Source organism: Chelonoidis abingdonii, chromosome 22 (assembly GCF_003597395.2).
Source record: "Chelonoidis abingdonii isolate Lonesome George chromosome 22, CheloAbing_2.0, whole genome shotgun sequence".
NCBI lineage: Eukaryota > Metazoa > Chordata > Testudines > Testudinidae > Chelonoidis > Chelonoidis abingdonii.
The window spans coordinates 9468682-9491286 of NC_133790.1; positions in this window are offsets into that span (position 1 = coordinate 9468682).

The window sequence follows — 22605 nt, forward strand, 5'->3', positions numbered from 1 at the left end:
AAAGTAATCGAATCATCTCTTGAAAGAAACAGTGAATGATTGATCTCTGAGGTACAGTCATTGCCTATCCCTAATAAATCTCTCTTTACAAAGGAGGTAGTATGCTTTTCTCATCAAAACCTGTTTAAAAAATTAAGTAATTGAATATCTAATTCAAAATTTACCGGCAGCATCCTGGAAAAAAAATCAAAGGTTTATCTTCCGTTTCATCCGAGCAAGTCATTGATTATCACAATTGGGTTAAATTAGCAGTTTATTAAAAATGCCACAGGATTTTCTAGCCCCGCTTCCCCCCACAAGAATCAGGTGCCCCAAACCCTTCAGAGAAAACAAGTATCTGAAGAACTAAGCCTTGGTTCACACTTTGCAAAAGGAGCCCGAGATTTATACTTTGAAAGGGTTTACTTTGAAGCAAGGCAGTTGGTTTTTTCATTAGGAGAGTGCACTGGGATGTCACAGAAGGTGAACTTTAGACATGTTATCACAACCTGCCCTGTAACTTGCAAAGCAGATAACGGTGTGAATAATCCCTCCATGAACTCCTGAAAAAGGAGTGACCTTCATGGCTGGGATTATTGTTTTAGCTGGAACAGGCCAGAGCAGGGGCTCCTAGAGGGGACAGCTCTGAGACTTATTCTGGCAGAGCAAGTTCCTTTCTTATATCTATTGGACAGAAACGGTGAAGCCTTGGAAAAAGGTTGGAGTGGAAAAAGAATGGGAAGAGCCATTGCCTACTATGGGATCCTTTTGTTGAGGATCATCCTGTTTTATAATATTAAAATGAGAAAATGTCCCACTCCTTCAAAACCATTTTTGGTAAGTGTGATGTCAGTGTGAAGCAGGGAATTTTCAGTGCACGCCAGGAGAGCCTACACGGGCCAGTTAGTGTGCAACACATTGGTGCGCTTTAGAATCCACACCCCTCTAGTGCGCATTGCTGTGCCGTGTGGACAAGCCCATTGTCTCGCACTCCACCTTTCCCTTCTCTGTCACCAACAGTGGATGTTGTAACCCACAGGAGAATCAGCAAGAGCTTCAACTTTATTCCCTGGCCTCAGTCACAAGGTCCATCCCCCTGTCACAGGGCAGGGGTCAGTATCCATTCACCTCAGTGGTGGCCACTACAGGCACTTTTCACATCCCCTCTGGAGTTGGCAGCTTCGTCGTTGCCACCAGCATCCTTGTTGAGGATGACTGGATGGGACTCTCACTAGAGAATGTCAACACCACTCAATCAAGAGAAGCACGGATGCAAAGCAATACCCTGCTCTCCCTTTGCTTGGAAGGATGCAGGTGGCCTCCCAGTGCTCTCAGCCACATAAACCAGCCATCTTAATTGGCCTCTCTCTGAGTAATAATGATGGTAAATATTTTGTACGCACGTGGTGGTTTTCCCCAGAAGTGCTTTGCAAAGGCAGGCAGGTGTCACCGCCCCCTCATTTCTATAAGCAGAGAAACAGCCGGCTAAAGAGATAAACACAAAAATTGCGATTGGCTTTCAAGGGGTTCCTGTGGAATCTGCTTCCTGGAAGCATGAGGCAGACCCCAAGGGTGAGGGATGGGAACATTTCACTTGATGCATGCAAGAAGCATCAGGGGACTTACAAGCCCAAAAATGTGGAAATGAGGGAGGGGGGAAGTAAAAGGGCAATTCCTGGCAATATTGGGGAGGGGTGGGGGGGAAGCGAGGGGAAGCGAGGGCACAACCTGGATAATGAAAGGGGGAAGGAAAGGAAACTGGTGAATAAATATAGCCTTCCTAGGGCAAGGCTGATCTGTATCCTGGACTCCTATATTTACTGAAGGACTTGGAGAGGTTGTTTGCATAGTTCTCAACAGAAGAGAAATGCTCAGTGCCATAGTAACTTCAGTACCATATGGTACATACTGCAGCTTCTCTTATCTGAAGTACAAAGCAGAGAGACTTGAAAACACAAACACATGCACTAGAGATGGGTTCAGCTCAGGAAATGCAGATTCAGATCCAAAACTTCCCCCAAGACTGAGGTTGTTCATAAAACCCAGTTTTCCAGCTGAGATCCTTCTTACATAGCTTAGCTAGGTCAGAACCACAATGTTCAGATCCAGACTTCACCACAGTTTGAGGGAGTTTGGGTTGGGATCTGAGCTGGGAACGCTGTTATCTAGTTGTTTGGGCCTGGAGCTGTGAATTTTGGTTCCATGTCGAATTTCCCTGAAGTCTCAGGGGAATTAGATCCAAAGTTCTGGTCCATGGCTAACATGCACAGAGGGACAGCTCACCTTTGTGTGGAAAGGTTCTCTCTTATATTTTGAATGGGTTTAAAACAATTCAAATGAAACAATTTTCAGATTGTAACTCTGGGAGGTTATTTTGGCAGATGCAAGCAGATGTATTGAATTATTCCAGAAGAGGAAGAGACCAACATCTGTATTTATAATATGCAAGTGTTTAACAACACACAGTCATCCATGATTTCCTCCTGATAAAAGGCAGAGCACACTATCCCAGTGGCAAAGGCTAGCATTCATGCTTAAAGCTGGTGAATGCTTTTACAGCCTCTCTGCCTCTGCCTGTTGGCAGTAATTGGAGGGGGAGCAGAGCATGCAGTGACACAGCCCTGCTCTCACTTAGCAGCCCAAGCAGTCTCTGTCTTGTGGAAAGCTGGGATGTATGGTGCTTGACATCTCTTCCACTCAATGGCTAAAAGGCAACAGGGCAGACAGCCTTGCCTCTTCTCCCACCCACACCCTAAAGCCCTAGGAAGGGTCACCATGGATGTAAGGCTCCTGACCACTGCTTTTGGGGTCACAGAACGTGAGTTGCAACATTCGGAGGGGGTGACTGTGTTTGGCACTGATAATGGAAGGGCGACATTGAGTCCAAGAGTCTATCCTCATTGTTGTTTGTGTCTCCACAGTGCCTGGAAGCTCACGCTGAGATTGGGGCCCAGTCGTGCTAAACACATAGGGAGAGTCCTGCCCCAAAGAGCTTACAATCTAAATAGACCTGAGACACAACAGGTGAGAGGGGAAGTGACTTGCTCAAAGTCACATGCAGGTCAGTAGCAGAAGGAGGACTACAACCCAATCCTCCGAAATCCCAGGCCAGTGCCCTTCCACTAGATCAGGGGTGGGCAAACATTTTGGCCCGAGGCCACCTCTGGCTATGGAAATTGTATGGCTGGCCATGAATGCTCATGAAATTGAGGTTGAGGTGTGAGAGAGGGTGAGACTGGGGGTGCAGGCTCTGGGGAGGGGCAAGAAAGGAGAAGTTCAGGGTGTAGGAGAAGGCTCCGGGCTGGGGCAGAGGGTTGGGCTGGAGGCGCTGAGGGCTCTGGCTGGGGGTGCAGGCTCTGGGGTGGGGCTGGAGATGAGAGGTTGGAGGTGCAAGAGGGTGCTCCAGGCTCGGGCTGAGGGGTTTGGAAGGCAGAAGAGTGATCAGGGCTGGGGCAGGGGACTGGGGCCCAGGAGGAGGACTGGGGTGAAGGCTCTGGGCAGCGCTTACCTCAAGTAGCTCCCGGAAGCAGCAGCATGTTCCCTCTCCGGCTCCTATGTGGAGGCATGGCGAGGCTGCTCTGCGCGTTGCCCCATCCGCAGGCGCTGCCCCTGCAGCTCCCATTGACTGTGGTTCCTGGCCAACAGGAGCTGCGGGGGCTGCACTTGGGGAAGTGTGTGAAGCCCCCTGGCTGCCCCTACACATAGGAACCAGAAGGGGGACATGCCGCTGCTTCTGGGAGCCGGGCAGAGTCATGACATGCATGGAGCGGGGCCAACCCCCGATACTGCTCCCCGACTGAAGCGCCAGAGTGGGGCAAGCCCCAGACCTTGCTTCCCAGCGGGAGCTTGAGGGCCAGATTAAAATGTCTGAAGTGCTGGATGTGGCCCTTGGGTTGTAGTTTGCCCGCTCCTACACTAGATCAAGTCTAATGGAAAATATTTTTATTTCCTTTTTCAGCTTTTCCTTAAAAGACATTGGAGGGCTAAAGCTTTTGCCAGGACCCTTCCTGCTCCTTGAGCACAGAGGGCCTGATCCATGCTGACTTCATTGGGCTTTGGATCAGATCCAGAAATCTGAGAATGAATGGCCAACATATAGGCTGCTCCACCTGGATTAGCCACATGGAGCAACAATGAACGTGTGTCTGCCAAGTCATTTCTGAGCTGCTTGAAAACAATGATGCAGTGGTTAAAAAAAAAAATGGGTAAACTAACCTAAACTCCATTTCCCCCAAATGAGAAGTGGATCAACCCTCTTACCAGTGTTTACCCTTGACTACACTGCTGTTTGAAAACCAGGTGGTACACGGGAGGAGCTAGCGCTATAATCACAAGGGTGCAATTAAAAAAGGGAACTTGCACAGAGAGCTCCAAGGCAGGCCATGCAACTTTTGCTGCACAAAAGCCACAGCTCAGAAAGCAGGATTTCCTTAAATTAAAGAGCATGGCAGGAGACAGTCCAAGCTGTGATGAGAATAATATATTCGAAAACAATGATTTATGCCCAGAAGACAGAGCGTGAGGGAATGCTTGACATTCTCCTACAGTGAGTTTGACGCTTCAAACTCAAGCATATATCTAATCAGCATTTTGCTTCAGATTTTACCCATTCAACTAAATCCACTAATTCTAGGGAATTACAGAAATAATTGCTATTTTCCAATAGATACAGGATCGCCTCTCAAAAAAAAAAAAGGGGGGGTACTGTTTAAAGGAAGTACTGTTTAAAGGAAGTCAAAATAAGCTATTTGCATCTCCTCATTTGCAATTAACTTTAGAACATAACACAGTGGGAGGTGGTTTGTGGGAAAAAATAAGACTTCATTGTGCTCTCCCTCCTTTTAAATGGAAAGATCACTCAGGCAGCTGCTTATTCCCTCAAGCTCTGCTCTGTTCCTCACCACCACCTCCGACTGGCTGCTGCCATGGCATGTGTAATGGCAGACTGAGGCGCCTGCTTCACTGCTGGTGCCCCTTGTGTGCCAATCCTTACAGGACTCTAACAGTACTGTGTGTCACCAAAGCTCCTGATTGTTCACCAGCTCAGTTCCAGGATCTGACATGCAGCAATTCCCCCAGCTGTTATGCCTATGGCTGACTGAAACTTTTCTATCAAACTGGTCTTTAGTGAAAAATGGGGGTTTTCAATTAAATGAAATGGTCTGAGGAAAGTTGTCTTTCTGCAGCAATTTCCAGTTTTTTGAAGTGTCTCCTTGGAGTAGTAGTTCAATTGCCTCCTGTCCGCATTCTCTTCTGTGAAGTAGGCTCCCCCACTAGATTACATCTTCCATAATGCACCATTGCCAGGGACTCCCATGATGCACCACTTCCCTTCTACGGAGAGGAGCCAAAGGTTTATCATAGGAGATGTAGTCTGACCGGGGAGACTGGTCTATACAGAAGAATGGGGGCACAGGACACCCATACTACAACTCCCATGAGGCACCACAGCAACAATTGAAATGTTCAGTTTTTGCATTTTTGCAAAAAATTTCCACAGAACCTCCTGCCCCTCCAATTTTTTTTATTATTATAACTATTACTACTAGCTGTGGCTATGCCACCAACAGAAGAGAAAGCCATGTCAAATTACTAAACAATCTACTCTGCTTTGTAGGTAAAACCAGAAAACCTGGGCCAACTCATGGTTTCAGATGGGACCCAAACCACATGGTTTTTCACAGATTTTACCAGAGAAGGACCTGCCCCCAAACTCCACATTGAAACACCCCTATGAAGTTTGGAGCCAGTTCCCAACTTCGCAGCTGAGACCCCTCTCCTGTTTCCACCTAGAACTGGGTGAGTTTCATCTGCGTTTTGCTTTGTGTTTTGGGGATCAAAGAAACAAGATGGAATAAAATTCAGGGGCTGCCAATCCTGGCAAACTGAACCTGCAAAAGCCCTGCAAATCCAAGCTGCCGGGTTTCTCAGTGTCATATATAGGAGATGGTAAATTACTGACAGCTGCAGCATCTCTACTGTGAGGTACCCAAGCATCTTCAATTTCTAATGACCTCTACAGCATTGGAGGATGCCCAGCCCTCCAACCAGATGTTTCTCAGCGTGCGGCCCTTTTCTATTGAAATCTCCTCCAGTATAGCTACCTGCCAATGTACACCAAATAGTCATCTATGTACATCATATTTTCATGCTCCCTTTCTGTGTAATATTCTGTATTCCGCTTAAGCATCAACTCCAGGTTTTGGTCCCAATTAATATTTCTATGGTAACTGCATTTAGTTCGGAAGTTGCAGCACTCAAGCAGTCTGCTCACTGGCCAAACTTCCCTTCTCCCTCCCCTCAGTAAAATGGAAAAGCCTCAGCAGTTCTCCTGCTATTATTTAATATTCTAGCTCATCAGCCCTTTGAAAAATGGAGATGATGTAAGAAACTAGAATATTGATACAGTTAGAAACGCTACAATTATGCATTGGATTTTGGCTCCTGGAATTGGGAAGGTCGTACAATACTCTGCGTTTACCAGTTTAACGCTGTGTTGATACAAAAAATCACCTGCACCTATGGTGAGCTCTGAGGAGTTCTGCTGCCTTAGGCTGGTACTGGGAGTGATTGCCAGTTTTGCTGAGTCATCCACAGAAATAGTGACTGTTTTGCTGCCTGCTGCTCACTCTGGGTCACAAGACCCAGCCACAATCCCACAGTAACTGAATATTTTTGGTAAAATGATCATTGCAGGCCCTTACAGCACCAGCGTTCGATTTCAGAGTAAATGTTTCATTATAACAGAGGAGTTCACATCTTTCTCAGGGCTATTTCTTATCCTCCCTGTCTGCAGACTCAGGAGGACACATTAGGTTTGTCGTTGCTAAACTTTTTACTCCTGAGTTAATGGATTGCCAATTAATGTTAAGTTAACTCAGGTTAAAATATTAATTGATTGCGTTTTGCATCCTGGGGCTCTACAAACAACTGTAGGCTGGAACAAAATATTTGGGGCATGTCCACACAAACATGTCAACTACTGCAAATTAACTGGCAATTAACAAGACTTAAAAACATTGGCGTAAACATAGCACTGAGTCAAATCTGGAAAGTGTTCTTCACAAGCAAAAAAGGACATAGCATAGATATCTCCAACTACTGATCCCCAGCAATGACCTAAGGGTCCTGATTCACTTGTTACATCTGAGAAAGCTGCTCCCAAGACCAATACACTGAAACTCCATGGAGAAGTAGAATGAACTGTCCTCATTAGGCTCAGTGCATCATAGTGCACAAACTGTGATGCCATTATTGCTACAAGAGACCAGGGCCACCCAGAGGATTCAGTGGGCCTGGGGCAAACCAATTTCGGGGGCCCCTTCCATAAAAAAAAGTTGCAACACTATAGAATACTATATTCTCGTGGGGGCCCCTGTGGGGCCCAGGGCAAATTGCCCCACTTGCCCCCCCATCCCCCCTGGGCAGCCCTGAAAGACACACGTACCCATGTCCACTGGAATGGAAAATACTTTTCCAAAACAGAAATGCAACTCCCTTGCTACTCAAAAATTCTATAATGTGCAGACAAAGGCAGTTATTGGATACATGAACACATGGTGTAATTCTGTCATTAAATCAAGAATTTACAGTGAGGTACCAAAATGTATCAGACACCAGTATTGTGCATCAAGACTCTATCCAAATCCTCAGTCTTATATGAAAGAGAGACTCTGAATTCTGTTTGTTTCCCACTGAGTTTAGAGTCTTTTCGGAGACAGAATGGTTTTGATTAGTTTTCTTCCTCTAATTTTAGTCAAAATCCCAAGACTGAAAGGTTTTGCATATGCAACAGACAATATCTGAAATAGCTAGATATTATCATCATCAAAACCACCTAGCTCTTTTACAGTGCTTTTCATCCGCAGCTCAGAAGAGGTCAGTATAATGATTCCCATTTTACAGAGAGGGGAAACAGAGGCACACAGAATTAAAGTGACTTGCCCAAGGTTATTCAGCGGCAGAGCCAGGAGTAGAACCCACCTCTCCTGAGTACCAGTCCAGTGTTCTGTGCACTAGGCAACACTGTCCAGCTGATGTTTCCTACCATGACACCGGACTACATTATTGTACTGAGGACAGAATAAGGCAATTGCCATACATGGAAATACCATCTAGTCCCGTATCCAGTTTCTGACAACATAAAACTCTCCTATAATGCTCTACATTATGCACTACAATATGCCTCCTTGGCTCCAGCTAGTGATCAGTTATTCCCTGAGGGAGAACTGATAGTCCCAGCGTTATTATTCTAGCTAGTGTAACTGTAGATGCTCTTCTGATTCATATAAATGTCTATTCCTTTTTTTTAAATATAGTAAGCTATCTGATGGCTAGTATGGACTTCAAGATGCACAGCAGCTGACTGACTGACTTGTTTTCTTTGCTGATTTAAGAATCGGGTGAGGCACAGTGGTTGGGCATGTTGCCGGCATAAAGTGCCCGAGGCCAAGCAACGGGCGGGTGGGGGTGTCCGTCGCCCGGTGTGCCGTGCCAATAAACACACCAGGGTGGAGAAGCAAACAAAGTTTATTTGAGATCTCAAAGCAGTGCAAGGAGACTGATGCCTCAAATCAAGCAAACGTAAAACAAGCATGTTCTTCTTTTTATACCTGAGTTGTTTACTGCAAAACCTGCTGACTAGCTCATCCCCCGTTCCCCCTCCCTCCTCCTTCCAGCTGCAGCATCTTTTCTCACTCAATCTTTTGTCTTTCCCCTTCCTCCTCCCCTCTCCGCTGCTGAGACATGTATTCTGTATCTAACAGTGGCCTTGAGTTCACTTTAGTCTAGCTTCAGTGTATTACAGCAGAGAACTGGCTGTTATAACAGAAAACTAACTGCTAACGCTACATTTTGCAGCTATTAGTACATTGGGTTACACTAGGTTACACAAAGTGTTTAACACGGAGGAACAATTGGTTCATTGAGGCTTGAGCAGGAGGGCTTCATCGCACTCGTGATCCTCACCCTCCCGGTTACCTGATGTATTAATGCCTAGTGACACCAACATCGTGTAAAAGGGTTGATTCCCACCCCCCGCAAGGAATCCTTCCCAATTTTCAGTTTACACATCCCGAAGAGTTCCTGCATCATATTGTATCACGCTGCAGCATCACAGCAAATTAAAGCATGATCAGTCAGTCAAACACCTGTCAGGATGGTCTAGGTTTCTTTAGTTTGCCTCCGCACAGGGGTCTGGACTTGAAGATCGCTTCAAGTCCTTCCACCCTTCTCTGATTCAGATGAGCATAGCCACGCAGGAAATATCTGAATAGAAAAGGTGGTTTTGGCATTGTATAGGATGTGCAGGAAGAGGAGAAGCCAAGGTAGCTGGGTAGCTCACAGTTCGTAGATTAGAAGGTGTGGTCAATTGCCGGTACTGTTCTCTGGGTCCTTTCGCCTTTTCTTTCTGGGAGGGTTGGCGTATTTGCTTGCTCTGCAATTCTTTCTTAACCATTCCTCTAGATGTTTTCTTGGAGAAGGAAGTGGTGAGCGGGAGACTGGACCCGCCCTCTACCTCAAGTCCCAATCCAGGGGCCTGGCGTTGTGGTGAACCACTGTTGACTAGCGGTTTTCCCCTCTGGTCAGTTACTTCCCTCTCTACCCCGTCAGCTTGTGAGGTTCTCGCGCTCTCTCCTACTACATAAGGCCTGCAGTCGCCTCCAGTTCTGGGGCTGTGTGGCTATCCAAATCCACGCAGACACCTCCTCCAACCTCTATCTCTTCTGGACAAACTCTTCTCTATCTGCAATACTGCACTCTGCTCCATCCAAACCTTTTCTCCTTCATAACGACCCTGTCTGCCTAAGCAGGGTTGTGTATCCTGACTGGAGTTCAGGTGCTCTAACTGATAGGTGCTCTAAGTGAGCAGTGCTCTAATGGATCGGTGCCTAATGGAGTCAGTGCTCTAATTGCGCCCAGTGTTCTAGTTAATCTAAAGCAAACCTTCCTCCCTTGGCAGGGAATAAGGCCCCCTGCTAACACTCTTATGCTGCCCTCTGGCCATGCTGTATCACAAAGGATAAAGTAATATTGCTTAAGAGTATTTTTTGTAATATATTTTTGGTCCAATTCTACATAAGCCAAAATGATCCAATCAGTCATTAACTACATGATGGGGCGAGACAGGAGACCTGGGTTCTAGCCTGGTGATTTGTTAGAACATCTTGGATAGGTCACCTCTTCAGATGCCTCATTTCCCCCTATCCCCTTACGCCATCTATAAAACAGAGATGATAATATAGCTACCTTTCGCTGTGAAATGCTCTGATTTCTAGAGCTAGAAAGTGCGACCTGAGAGCTGAACATTATTTTAAACATAAGTAAAATTAGTGGTGATGAAAGGTGCTGGATCAGAAGAGAGTCAAGCTCCATGTACAACACAGGCGATGGCACTACAAGCTTCCCACATGACCTCAGCAATGTCTCTCCTCCTGGGCGTGACCACCTCTAGAAATTAAGACCAAAGGTCAGGATCCAGGCCCAGGTGCCAGTTAGGATAACTTTGATGGTGATGCTTGAGGTGACCATTGCAAAAAAATCCACATGCTGCAAAAACAATTACTATATAAAAAAAATCACACTCACAGAGGGAGGAGAGTCGAGATTTAGAACGCTGGCCCTGTCGCTCCAAAACCAAAAGCCTTTTCCTTTTGAGTCACAAGGAACATGGCTGTCATCGGCAGTAGCCATCCAACAGGCACTGGAGAGGCCGCCAACAACGTCAAATAGCAGCTGAACAGTTGTCAGGCAGTGTGCAGAGATTCTCCATCACTATCAGTTGGGGCTGGAATTTTAACTAATAAAACCCAAGTGAAAACCAATTCCCCATGTCCCACACATCCCCCCTCAGCCATCCTGTCCCTTAATGGAATCTCATAAAGTTTCTAATAACTAATCATCAGCGTGGCACAAATAATCGATTTTTCAATTTGGTGACCCAACCAACCTTTTTTTTTTTTTTAAATTATTTAGATTGGAATGGGAAGAGAATTTTTTTTTTATTTGTCTTGCCAAAATAAAAGCCTGAAACTATTTCACTTTGGGTCAAACACACTTTTTTTCCTTTTTGTTTTGAGTGTTTTAAAACCCTTTTTTGTTTGTTTTAAAAGAAATCTGGCTAAATTTCAAAACGAAACATTTTGAAACAAAAAAATCAAGACATTTCATTACGAAAATGTCAAAATGAAATATTTTGACATTTTCAAAAATTTCTGTTGTTTTTTTTTCCAGCCAAAACCACTAGTCAAATTTGATCTGAATTCACCACTGGTTTCAGTCGACCCCCACTGCATTTTTTGGTGAAATAAACTGAACATTTTCATAGAGCTTTGCTAATAATCCTCTTGTGAAAATGCTCATCTTACTAGCACTGATTACACTGTACAGTGTCTGGCAACCTCACTACAGTTCACTGCATTGTTATGGGATACACACTGGCTTGGATCTCCATTCTGAACTCTTCTGGCTTGGCCAGCAGAGCTTCTGAAAGCACAGTGAAGGCATCTTGTTCTGTCTTGGGAAAGAGCACACAGCCCTGTGCAAGTGACAGCAATCCTTAATCAGGGGCCAAGTAGCTGGGCTCCTAATAAACTCCCATCCATCCTCTCTCCACTGCAAGTATGATGGGGAGGGGAATGGGGTGGCCTGGCCATCTATAAAGGTCTTGAAGGAGGTTAAGGGAGGAGAGGGAATGTGAATAAGGACACAGTTTAATACTGATACCAAATCCATGGGTAGCTAGGCAGGTCTTCCCTGAAGAGGGAGGTGTTTGTGTGTTTCCCTTAAGTAGTCCCCCTTTGGTCCCTGTTGAGCTTTCACAGGCATCTCTGGAATGATAGGAATGCTGAGCATCCTGATAATCGAGTTTTGCATCTGTCAGCTTGTTTATGTAAAAGAACCTGCACAGACTCTGGCCTGCAGGAATGGAAAGCCAACCGATTTAAAGCTGGGATATTGCATGTTTAACACAAGAGTTCAAAGTTTAAGCTGTGTAAACTCTTGCCTTCAAAATAATTCTGTTCTGCACCAACAGCCTTGCAGTCTCCCTGGGAACCAGACCCCATGCAGAAATACAATGACCTAAGGTGGAGTTCACACCCGTAGCTGCTACAAGATTTCCTAATTCAAAATACGGATAATCTTGTATATGAATTTGCAATGGCATCTTCGATCATTGTGTTACTGCAGAGGGAGACTTCAGGAATGTTAGAGCAGAACAGTTATGAGCCAGGGCCACAAGTCAGCAAAGCACACGCTTAACATCTATGGGACTTGAGCACATGCTTAAGTGACTTCCTGATTCAGAGCCTACATGTGTATGCTTATAAAATCTGCAGAGGACACCACGCCGGGAGGGGCTGCAAGCACTCTGGAGTATAGGATTAGAATTCAACACCAAGTTGACAAATTGGAGAATTGGTCTCAATTTAACAAGATGAAATTCAATAGAGACAAGCACAAAGTACTTCAGCTTAGAAAGGAAAAATCAGCAGCACAACTACAAAATCAGGAATATATGGTAAGGTGGCCATACTGCCAAAGAGGATCTGGGGGTTATAGTAGATCACAAATTGAATGAGGGTCAACAAGGTGATGCAGTTGCAAAAAAGGCTAATATTCTGGGGTGTGCTAGCAGGAGGGCTGTATGTAAGACATAGGAGGTAATTGTCCCGCTTTACTTGGCACTGGTGAGGCCTCAGCTGGAGCACTGTGTCCAGTTCTGGGTACCACACCTTAGGAAAGATGTTGACAAACTGCAGAAAGTCCAGAAGAGAACAACAAAAAAGATAAAAGGTTTAGAAAATCTGACCTGTGAGGAAAGGTTAAAACAAGAACAACTGGGCATGTTTAGTCTTGAGAAAAGAAGACTGTGGGGGGACTGGATGATTGTCTTCAAATATGAGAAGGGCTGTTATGAAGAGGACAGTGATCAATTGTTCTCCATTGCCACTGGAGAAATAATGGGCTTAATCTGCAGCAAGGGAGATTTAGGTTAGATATTAGGAAAAATGTTCTAACTGTAAAGGTAGCTAAGCGCTGGAATAGGCCTCCAAGGGAGGTTGTGAAATCCCCATCACTGGAGGTTTTTCAGAACATGTTGGACAAAACACCTGTCAGGGATTGTCTAGGTTTACTTGGTCCTGCCTCAGCGCAGGGGCCTGGACTGGACAACTTCCCAAGGTCCCTCCCAGAGTTTATATGGTTCTGGGTGTTTTATGTACCACCCAAGTGAACATTTCACCCATCCCTAAAATGCAGCCATCTCCGAGAGAGGACATGGCAGCCGTTCTGTTCTAGCAGCACTGCAAGTACGAGGTTGTAGGTGTGATTATTTTGTATATTCAGTCTGCGTGGCTGAGGAAGAATTTGGCTAGGAGCTAGGGCTCATCCCCCCGTTTATCATGGAAGCACCATGGAATCTTCGCAAGTGCAAGTGATTTTACATAGCATCTATCCGGAGGCTGTCCTATGAGGGTCAGGCAGCCAGCCTTCCTGGGACAGGCTCCACTAAGGAGAATGAGCCAGCCCAGGTTCACTGGGGGATGGTTAATGGGATAAGTAGCTAGGGAACACTCGGGCCTGATAAAGGGCTGGAGGGGATGGGGGTTCAGGCAGGAGCCCAGACACAGAGAGGAATCTCTTGAGGAGAGAGCTGCTCAGGGGAGCAAGCTCTCCCAGTGGTGTCTCCCTGGAGAGCAAAGGCTCCCAGAGAGAGGAACAGGCCTGCAACACAAAGAGAGAGCTCTGGAGGAGAGAGACTACAAAGCTCTCCAGGCAGGGACGCCTGGGGGATCTGTGCTGGCTCAGGGTGAGAGACTGCAGCACACCAGCCAGTGCAGAAGCCTAGGAACTTACAGCAGAAGGAGAGGGCTTGTTAACATATCATGTTTGGGGGGAGATTAAATAAACTCGAGCCCTGAAGGGTTTTGTTCACTGCATTTAAGCCTCATTGAACTTACTGAAAGCTCGCTGGGGAGACTGAGGCAGAGACATAACCACAGTTCCACACTGGGCCGCTCCAGAGCTGAGTGCTGACCACTACATGGTACCAGAAGTGGGATCCAAGACATCGTCCCATCAAGGAGGGATGACAACATGGGGTGACACTTACAACCATCTTGAGTGTGAGACATCCGACATCCCAGTTTGGCAGATAGAGAAGCGACGACACCAGGAGCATCCATGCCAGGCTTGACAGGGAGCCTGGCCACCATGTCGGCAACCAAACAGTCTCAGGTATCGCAGACATTGTGGAATGTGGATGTCAAATGCTACCATTGCTATTAGTGGAAAATCATGATTTGATAGCAAGGGTCAATGATTACCCAGGGATTTTCCATGCAGGCCTCCCATCCAAGCATTGGCCAAGCCCAACCTTACTTAGCTCATCAGGGGTGATGAGATCATGACATATAGGAATATAAGAATTCCCTATTGGATCAAAACTGTGACAGCTAGGTTCTCACCAGGCAGAAATTTGGAGGAGTTTGGATTTGGTCTCTCTCTCTCTCTCTCTCTCACATACACACACATCCTCCTCCGCCTTGAAAACTCTATCTCCCTATAATAGAGCTCCATAATGGCACATGTGCCATGTTTAAGGTGTTTTACAAGCGCCCTATGGACATAATATATGCACTATTCCACATTGAAATGAGAGAATCACAGAAAAATGTCATGTTGGGAGCATAGTAAGTTAACTCTCCGCAGCTGTGGCTTAGGCTAGAATCCAGCTTCTTTGCTTCAGTCATGACTTTTCTCCTCTCTTATAAGCATCAAGATTCTTCACTACACTTGGTTTCCAGAAAGGACGGCTCACTTAAGTGAAGCAGTAGCAACCAGTTTCAACATTTTCCTACTCAGTTTTCTTTTCTTAGCCAATTGGGACATACTAAGGCAGGGGAACGCAGCTACATTGGTCACCTCAGTGAGAGCTAACGCTAGGTTTCATAAAACTGCCCTTTTCTTAAGATGCTTGTGTCCAAATTAACCACACAACCGTAGAGGTAATCTCTTGAACAGCAATAGATTCATTCTCAGCATGGCTAAAGCTTTCACATTTACTTCAGGAGGTCAGCAATAAATTACACTTAGAAAAAGGGCGGGGGGGAAGGATTCAGAAGCATGAATCAAATTTGAAACGGAAGGTTCAACCAATCCATGCCCAGATTATTATTTATATTATAGTAGTAGCTAGAAGCCCCAATCAAAATCAGGACCCTGTAGCTAGGCACTATACATACAGCTACTGAAAGACAGACCCTGTCCCAAAGAGCCTACAGTCCAGGTAATGACGATGGACAACAGATGGGAAGGGAAACTGAGGCACGGACTGTTGACATTATTTATCCGAGGCCACACTGTAGTTCAGCGGCAGAGCCAAAAGTAGAGCCCAGGTTTCCAGAATTACAGTCTGCTTCCCTATCTACTAGCCCACACTAGCTCAAACTATTCAGCACCCAATACATGATCATTTTATAGTTGTTTTTCATATGTATTTTGGGAATAGAAAATACGTGCAGTACACAATCAAGCAGATATTGGCCAAGTAAAGGGGGAAGAGGTGGCAACATCAATGTGATTGACCACAGAACATCCTGGGCCAGAGTCAATCCTCGTGTAACTCCACTGAATGATTTTGATGATTCCTCCCCTGCACAATTTCTGATCCTGTGCTCACATGTTATTTGCAATGGAGTTCTGTTCAGAGGAGATAACTGAAAGTTTCTCTGAAACGAAACATAACTTACCCTGAAATAAGGACAATCACACTTCATGGCTTAAGGGTGTGAGATGATCATCTTCCAGCAGCTGGAAAGGAATTTCCCCCTTATGCTGCACACCTGACTGGATGCCACTAGAGGATTTATAGCTCATCAGATACTGTTGTTGCTGATGCCACACTAACACGTGCCAGACCAGTCTCTGATCCAGAAGGGCAGAACTTACGCTGTCATTTGCTCTTCACCTTAAAAAGAAAAAGAGTGCGTAACTGACTAGACTACCAAGAGTGACAAAAGATTAGATAGGGACAGTTTCTCTAGGTAGCTCTAGTGTGCTAATTGCTGGGGTGTCCAGGCACCAAATACAAGTATTAAGCCTCACCGTCCAATTCTGATTTCACACCAGTGTAACTCTGCCGCGTGCAGTGCACTTACCCCTGACGTACACCAACATGAGATCAGAATCTGGCGCTCTCTCTCAGCTTGGAAGGACTAAAGTCACTGCTCCACCCTCACTGCGGACTGATTCCCGACTTGGGGAGAGAGGCGTAAAGTGGGAGAACGCCTGGTTTGCTGAAAAGCCACCAGCCCAGATCGAGACCTTGGATTAGGCCTCTCTGGAGCTACACCAAATTTACACCTGGCGAGGAACAGATCTGCTCTCTCTGTTGTAGGAAAGGCTACGCAAACAGATTCCTGGAAGGGGACAAGACTAGAACCCCTTTTTGCTGAGAATGCCTTGTCCTCAGGTCCCAGACACATCATCAGGCCCAGCGTGGTGTGGGAGAGCCATCCTGTGGGGGCATTAACTGATTTGCTTCTGGGCTGTTAATGATAGTAAAAAAAAAAATCTATAGTTGCACATCATCATTCCACAAACACCCATTTCCTTTCTTTAGTCCCCAGTCAGGGCTTTCTTGACAAAATGAGAGGCTGGAACACTAAGTGCCCTTTCTTATCCAATTACTCAGCTCCACAATGAGGGGTTTCTGCTCTTTAATAGCCTCTCAGAGCAACGTGCAGTCTCGAGCTCTTTAACCCTCAGAATGTTATTCATGCTTTTCTTTTCCTTCCCAAGCAGGCTGGTTTCGATAAGTGTCCTTTGGCTAGACTGACACAGATGAACAAATTGCCCATCGGAAGATGCCACACATTCTGTCTGTGGCAGGAAAAGTGCTCGGGCCCCCTTTCCCCGTCAGCTTCAATTAACTTGAAGTGACTGTTCGTATGGCTTGTCAGTTGGGGGCCTGTCAGGGTTCCCCCACCCACTGTCATCTGCCAGATGAAAGTGCCATTCTTCCCAGGGGCTGAACAGTAGGACGTCCTTCTTGATGTGTCAGAAGGATAAGGGTAAGTGGAAACAGCTCATCATTTATGTTAAGCATTTTTCTTGGATATATTTTTTTAATGTGATCCATCCCTCCGGAATTTCTCCGTGTGCTTGCGTCCTGACATCCCTTTTTTACTCTCTCAGATTCGTGCATGGACAGCTAGAACCTCCCATGGGCGTCTGACAGCCCCAAGACAATCTAATTCAAAATGTATTGGATTTCTACTGCCTACCTGCTTCTTCAATGGTTTATAAAGTCTGAGGACATACAGGTGCCAGCTATTACAATATTCAGGCTTTGTAGACATCATAGTAACTGCCATTTGAGATGGGAGAGAGGGGAATCAATTTTTCCAGTGAGCTTCAAACTTACTGGTTCTGAGCTGGGCACAGCGCTACTCAATACCTACATGATTGTAAACCTGGTTTAGTGGGCCGCACAAAAGATTGGACAAGTCTTGCAACAGAAAAAAAAAGACTGAGTCCTAGCTCTCCACTGCCAGATGTTGTCATTTATACCGGTGCAGAATGGTTGTAAAATGCTACAACCAGGGAGTGATGGATTCTGATCTGGTTGCAATACATGTGTACTTTGCTCATGTGTTAATGAGTAGGCACGGTACAAAGCACTGGAGAATCAGACCCTGAGGGTCAAAAGTGGGGGGTGGAAATGACAAGACAGACAAAAGGGGGGGGTGTAAGAGAGTTGGGGGAGGAGGATTGTTCTAGCTCGCACCTTCCCTGCGTGCTCTGCCTGAAACACAGAGCCCTTCCGTTCCCGCAGCCTGCAAGTTATATTAATTGTGCATAAATACGCAATGGCCCACTGCTTTATCATTTGCATCCACTCTAGGGTCCATTCACAACACCCTTGTGAGGTAGGAAAGTGTCCTTATCCTCATTGGTTAAGCTGGTGGCAGACCAGAACGTGATCCCTGATCTCCCGGGCCAATGCCTTTCCCACAAGTCCATCCTCCCCCTATGCTCTTCATCCCTGGCAGTAAAGGTTTAGTGGAAAACACACACACACACACCTTTTCCCACTGTGCACAGTAAGATCCAAGACCCTAGCCACCACTCTCTGTTACAGTCCCTGCTGGCGGTCATGCTGAGCTTTGAATTATGGTCCTGGTGGCTCAGAGCAGCCTATTTGCAGATTAGCATCACAGCATGTTGATCCACAGCATCAGCCCTATCAATTTAAACAAATTTTCTCAGACTGCATGTTGTGCCTTGGGCTTTTGTTGCTTAAGCTGATTGGGGAGGGCGGTAGGAGAGAAGCTTTTTATTCTCGACCTCTGCAAAACCACCAGCTGCGGAGCAGAATCCAGCCCCAACATGACTAAATCCATAAATTGCAGATGTTGCTTACGAGGGCAACACCCAGATTTTCTGCTCCAAAATACAAATTAACCTTGAAAATATATACTCGTATCATTGTAAACACGCTGGATTCTGTCAAAGTCACATTTGGCTACAGGCAAGGCTGAAACTGCAGTCGTATCATATGAACTTTCCAGGTCAATTGCTGTGAGGAGAAGCCACTGTGTCCTCAGATCAGCACAACTCGAAACATGCCTTCTTTCACCAGCACCTCTCAAACTGGTGTTTAGGAGCAAAAGTTTACATCTGCTGATCTGACAAGTGGTTGTTCCAGAACAGGGTTGGACTTTTTCCAGTATCCTAAGGGCTGGGGATGGCCAATTCTCGGTCTTTTAAATGGGAACGGCCCATCCAAATCCTTTAAGCAGCTTTGGAAGGCTTAGGCCATGTTGCGTAAAGGCCCAATCCTGGGAGGTACAGACCACCCACCAGTCCTATTGAAGGTTCAAGCTGGAGTTGAGGGGGCTGAGATCCTCAAGAGGATTTCCATACTTTAGAGAACTGGGTGCCTATAAGGTTTCATATAGGGCTCCGTCCTACTGCCATTGAACCCAATAGGTGATCCAAAGTCCACTGAAGGCAATGGAAAGACGTCTGCTGACTTCATTGGGATTTGGATCGGGCCCTTATTGCACTGTCCAGAGCCAAAGCATGGCACGGGCAGCAAGTTTCCCCCCAGTAGTAACGGTCACCGTCAGCCTTGCCATGCCACAGCTCTGCTACAGCGAGGCCAACAGGCGTCCCCCACTCTGGGGTGGCTTTGCCACGTAGATAGGTTCCTTGCAAGAACCAGGCTAAGGCCAAGCTCACTTTCTTGGTGAGTTAGGTCAGACTGGAACCTGGTGTCCTGAGGAGACAGGTTAACGCACCACAGCACTCGTCCCTCTGCTACAGATGGGCCGGAGACACACAGAACGCTGGATCTGGATTTCATACCCCAGTTGCTGAAGAAAATGGTGCCAGTGTTTTAATGCCAGCTGACTCTATGGCCTTCACTACTCTCTTCCAGTCATATTCTCAATCCTGCTGGGGTGAGCTACACAGCAACGACACTCCGTGATGCTGTCACCACACAGCTCCCAGCACACCCAAGTTGGCCTCTGCTCATTCTTAGATGTCCTGTGAATTACAGGACCTCTTTGGTGTCGAGAACAGATAATGGGATAGGGGGCTCTGAGGGCTGTGGGGCCTAATGATTAGTGTGCCCAAATTCGGGCTCTTCACCTGTCAGGGCGGTAGGGGTGCCTCTTCCTGACTCTAAGTGGGTGATCTGTGGCTTTCCACCCATATCTGAGCCTTAAGAGATGTGGTAAGGGGACTCAGGCCCTCCTTCTCCACTGGATCCCAGTTCCAGGGCCCTGTGGGAAGCAACACCAGCAGGGCCCTCCCTGCAGCAAGTCTAAGTTTGCTTCCCATGGCTATTCCCTACCAATCGGTCCCTTCATCTGGGGGCATGACCCCAACAGTCCAACAGTGAGTCACACAACAAAGGGTCCAGAGGAGCTTGGCTCTGCTGGACCTGGTGGTTCTCTCAAAGGGCTGTGTGTGGGGGTGATTAGAGAAGACACTGCCTGTGGGCCTTACCCACTCTGTGGTCCCCTCTCAGGCTCAGCCTTCTAGCTGGCTTTCTGGGGAAGTGCTTCTCTTTCCTGCAGCCTGCCCACCACGCTTTGCCTGGGCTTTGGCGCTCCTTTCAGTTTGCTCCTCGGCAGGCCCAGAGGGGCAGGGCTTCCTGGGCTCAGCACTGCCTTTCAACCCTTTGGGCCCCATGAGGGGTTTAACCCCTTCAGGCCCATCACAGATACATGCAGTTACAGCCACTACTTCTTGGTCCTTCTGGTTAAACCAGGGCCATCAACGCTTACGTCTCCACCATGGCCCCGTACTGGGACTCTCAGACGTAGGATTAAGGAAATGGTGAATCGTGGTACAACATTCTGCTGATTACATTTTAAATCAAGGTGAAGGGAGGGAGTATGTGCGTGGAATCAGGAAAGGACCTGGAAACCATGAAGGTCAAAAAATGTGCCGTGTTTAGAGACAAAATACACTCTGCAGGTGTTTGTAATTCCATCTTCAGAATCAGGCGACACGGAGAAATCACTTGAGCTTCATCTTGGGGTTTTATGCAAGAATCCTTGCACGTATCTCAAAAGTGATGGGACTGAGAGAAGGCGTGATCACTTGAGCCACTTGACTCTTCCTGAAGTGGCAAAGAATATTCTGCTCACATTTGCCATGCAAAGCACAATTTGTGCTGAAAACCTTAGGAGATGCAGTCACTACACATGCTATTCAGTTACTGTATTTCTCACGTGCAGGAATATAGCATATTGTACAGGAAAGATATAGGAGCTATTGCAATGAAATGAAGGTACCATTAGTAAAGGAAGGCATCTCTATGAATCCCAGTGAATAACCACACATCTGAAAAGTACATTAAAAATACTTACACTTTTCAGCCCGTTCTACATAATATTGACTGAATGCAGAGATGGACTGTAGACTGACTCATGACCCATTGTACTATCTGTAAGATACTGCTGCATAAAAGTGGAGAAGAATATTCTATCCCCTTCAAACTACAAGGGAGTCTCAGATAGACGGAATGGAACCGGTCCTATTGGAATTCCAGGCGACAGCATGGTTAATAGTCACAGATGATCAGATGCCCTGATTTGACCAATATAGCCCCTAGCACCATACTGGGAGACTTGTTCAGTTGTGAATCAGACAGAAGAGCATCATTTACTAAATCCCCCAAAATGCTTCCTGAAGCGCTTGTGAGCCATGCACTGCCCTGCTCTTTTTTCATCAGATGAGATCATAGCTCAAACACAGCTCCAAAATGCCAATACTAACCATGTACTGAGAGCTAGCAGATACTGCGCCAGTACAGCTTGAAACCTGTGACTCTAGGGAGCACTGTTGGAGATATGTCAGGGCTGACCCACCCATCTAACTCAAAGGAGAGGAGACGAGCTGAAGGTGGTACCCCTCTAGTTCTGACAGGTATGTCCTAGCACAGGGAAAAGATAGCCTGCAAGAAGCTGGGGCAGCTTCTGGCCTTGCAGCACCTCCAAACAGCAAGACTATGGGGACATTTCTCATGGCCAGAATTCAGCTGTTTTTCAATTGAAAACACAACAGATATTTTCGGTCTGTTAGGAAACAAGATCCTGCAGAATCTGGTGATTTTGACAGGAAGCTGCTGATTTTTCAGAATGTAAATTTCATCTGCAGCAAGACTGCTTCCTTTGTAAGGGGTTCCCTAGAAAGACAATGGCCAAACTGATACCAGTCACATTTTGCAAGCGTAAAAACGCTCTGAGAACTTCTTTATCCAGGTCAAGGCTTTGCAGAAATCTGTCCCTACATCCACCTCTGCTTTTACCTTTCCCTAATCCCCCATTCCTCTGCTTGTACCTGCCCCTATAGGGCTCACCCAGTTCCAACTCTGACAGACAACTGAGCAAACAGACTAACTTTGATGTTTATTCATTCACAAGCAGATGGATGGAAAGTGCAATCGACTACCAGGTTCTCAAAGATTACAGCTTGCTTGGAGCATTAGACCTCTGCAATTCAATCTCTTTCATTAATGAGAATGAGCTGGCATGCTGGCCCCTCTCCATCTCACGGCAACAGTTTTAGGCCTGCTCCTGAAAGCAGCTTGCATGGCTCCTAGGGAGGAGTATTTTAAGGACAGCAGACTGGTATTTTCTCCCGAGCCTTGTCTTCCTCTCCCAAGGACCACCAAGTGCTGTAGAAGCAGTGAATAAAATCCAGACCCTGCTGAAGTCACTGACAAGACTTCCATGGACATCAGTGGGGGCTAGGATTTCACCCAGAATATTTAGCATCTTGGAAGGGAAATGGAATATTTTGTAGAGCTTGAGAATTCCTCATTAAGGGTGAGTAAGGGACAGCGCTCAGCGTCTAGAGGGCTGGACAGAAGGGCAGTCCTGACCCTAGATTTGTTTCTGAGAGTATGTCTACACTACAGGATTATTCCGATTTTACATAAACCGGTTTTATAAAACAGATTGTATAAAGTCGAGTGCACGTGGCCACATTAAGCACATGAATTCGGTGTGCGTCCATGGTCTGAGGCTAGCATCGATTTCCGGAGCGTTGCACTGTGGGTAGCTATTCCGTAGCTATCCCATAGTTCTCGCAGTCTCCCCC